Below are 2592 nucleotides of genomic sequence, written 5' to 3' on the forward strand. Positions count from 1 at the left end.
TTCATGGTTTACTTGTTAATTTTCTTAAAATCCATTATTTGTTTTCTGAAAATATATTATTTATTTCCTAAAACAAATTTTATTAATTTGGGAGATCAGTTGATTTGAATTAGTTAGGATAGTTAGATACATTATCTTTTATATGTCAGGAAAGTGCTGATTTTTGAAAGAAAAAGAGTGGAGTGAAAATAAACCAATGGATAAGAAAACCCGTAGGAGGTGGGAGGAAATAAAACCGGACAAAAATAAAACCGGAGTATCAAGTTACTAACTGCTCCATTAGGAGTAGAGATTATTTGTCATGGTTTACTTGTTAATTTTCTTAAAATCCGTTATTTGTTTCCTGAAAATATATTATTTATTTCCTAAAGCAAATTTCATTAATGAGGGAGATCGGTTGATTTGAATAAGTTAGGAAAGTTAGATCGGTTATCTTTTATATGTCAGGAAAGTGCTAATTTTTAAAAGAAAAAGAGTGGAGTAAAAATAAACCAATGGATAAGAAAACCCGTTTGAGCTGGGAGGAAATAAAACCGGAGTATCAAGCTACCAACTGCTCTATTAGGAGTAGAGATTATTTGTCATGGTTTACTTGTTAATTTTCTTAAAAAATCCATTATTTGTTTCCTGAAAATATATTATTTATTTCCTGAAGCAAATTTTATTAATGAGGGAGATCAGTTGATTTGAATTAGTTAGGATAGTTAGATCCTTTATCTTTTATATGTCAGGAAAGTGCTAATTTTTGAAAGAACAAGAGTGGAGTGAAAATAAACCAATGGAAAAGAAACCCGTAAGAGGTGGGAGGAAATAATACCGGACAAAAATAAAACCAGAGTATCAAGCTACCAACTGCTCTATTAGGAGTAGAGATTATTTGTCATGGTTTACTTGTTAATTTTCTTAAAATCTGTTATTTGTTTCCTCAAAATATATTATTTATTTTCTAAAATAAATTTTATTAATGAGGGAGATCAGTTGATTTGAATAAGTTTGGAAAGTTAGATCCTTTATCTTTTATATGTCCGCAAAGTGCTAATTTTTGAAAGAAAAAGAGTGGAGAGAAAATAAACTAATGGATAAGAAAACCCGTGGGAGCTGGGAGGAAATAAAACCGGACAAAAATAAAACCGGAGTATCAAGCTACCAACTGCTCCATTAGGAGTAGAGATTATTTGTCATGGTTTACTTGTTAATTTTCTTAAAATCAGTTATTTTTTTCCTGAAAATATATTATTTATTTCCTAAAGCAAATTGTATTAATGAGGGAGATTAGTTGATTTGAATAAGTTAGGAAAGTTAGATCCTTTACCTTTTATATGTTAGGAAAGTGCTAATTTTTGAAAGAAAAAGAGTGGAGTAAAAATAGACCAATGGATAAGAAAACCCGTGGGAGCTGGGAGGAAATAAAACCGGAGTATCAAGCTACCAACTTCTCTATTAGGAGTAGACATTATTTGTCATGGTTTACTTGTTAATTTTCTTAAAATCCATTTTTTTCCTGAAAATATATTATTTATTGCCTAAAATAAATTTTATTAACTAGGGAGATCAGTTGATTTGAATTAGTTAGGATAGTTAGATCCATTATCTTTTATATGTCAGGAAAGTGCTGATTTTTGAAAGAACAAGAGTGGAGTGAAAATAAACCAATGGATAAGAAAACTCGTTGGAGGTGGGAGGAAATAAAACCGGACGAAAATAAAACCGGAGTATCAAGCTACCAACTGCTCTATTTGGAGTAGAGATTATTTATCATGGTTTACTTGTTAATTTTCTTAAAATCCGTTATTTGTTTCTTGAAAATATATTATTTATTTCCTAAAATAAATTTTATTAATGAGGGAGATCAGTTGATTTGAATTAGTTAGGATAGTTAGATCCATTATCTTCTATATGTCAGGAAAGTGCTGATTTTTGAAAGAAAAAGAGTGGAGTGAAAATAAACAAATGGATAAGAAAATTCATGGGAGGTGGGAGGAAATAAAACCGGACAAAAATATAACCGGAGTATCAAGCTACCAACTGCTCTATTAGGAGTAGAGATTATTTGTCATGGTTTACTTGTTAATTTTCTTAAAATCAGTTATTTTTTTCCTGAAAATATATTATTTATTTCCTAAAGCAAATTGTATTAATGAGGGAGATTAGTTGATTTGAATAAGTTAGGAAAGTTAGATCCTTTACCTTTTATATGTTAGGAAAGTGCTAATTTTTGAAAGAAAAAGAGTGGAGTAAAAATAAACCAATGGATAAGAAAACCCGTGGGAGCTGGGAGGAAATAAAACCGGAGTATCAAGCTACCAACTGCTCTATTAGGAGTAGAGATTATTTGTCATGGTTTACTTGTTAATTTTCTTAAAATCCATTTTTTTCCTGAAAATATATTATTTATTGCCTAAAATAAATTTTATTAACTAGGGAGATCAGTTGATTTGAATTAGTTAGGATAGTTAGATCCATTATCTTGTATATGTCAGGAAAGTGCTGATTTTTGAAAGAACAAGAGTGGAGTGAAAATAAACCAATGGATAAGAAAACTCGTTGGAGGTGGGAGGAAATAAAACCGGACAAAAATAAAACCGGAGTATC

The sequence above is a fragment of the Triticum dicoccoides genome, chromosome 5B (genome assembly GCF_002162155.2).
Source record: "Triticum dicoccoides isolate Atlit2015 ecotype Zavitan chromosome 5B, WEW_v2.0, whole genome shotgun sequence".
Taxonomy (NCBI): domain Eukaryota; kingdom Viridiplantae; phylum Streptophyta; class Magnoliopsida; order Poales; family Poaceae; genus Triticum; species Triticum dicoccoides.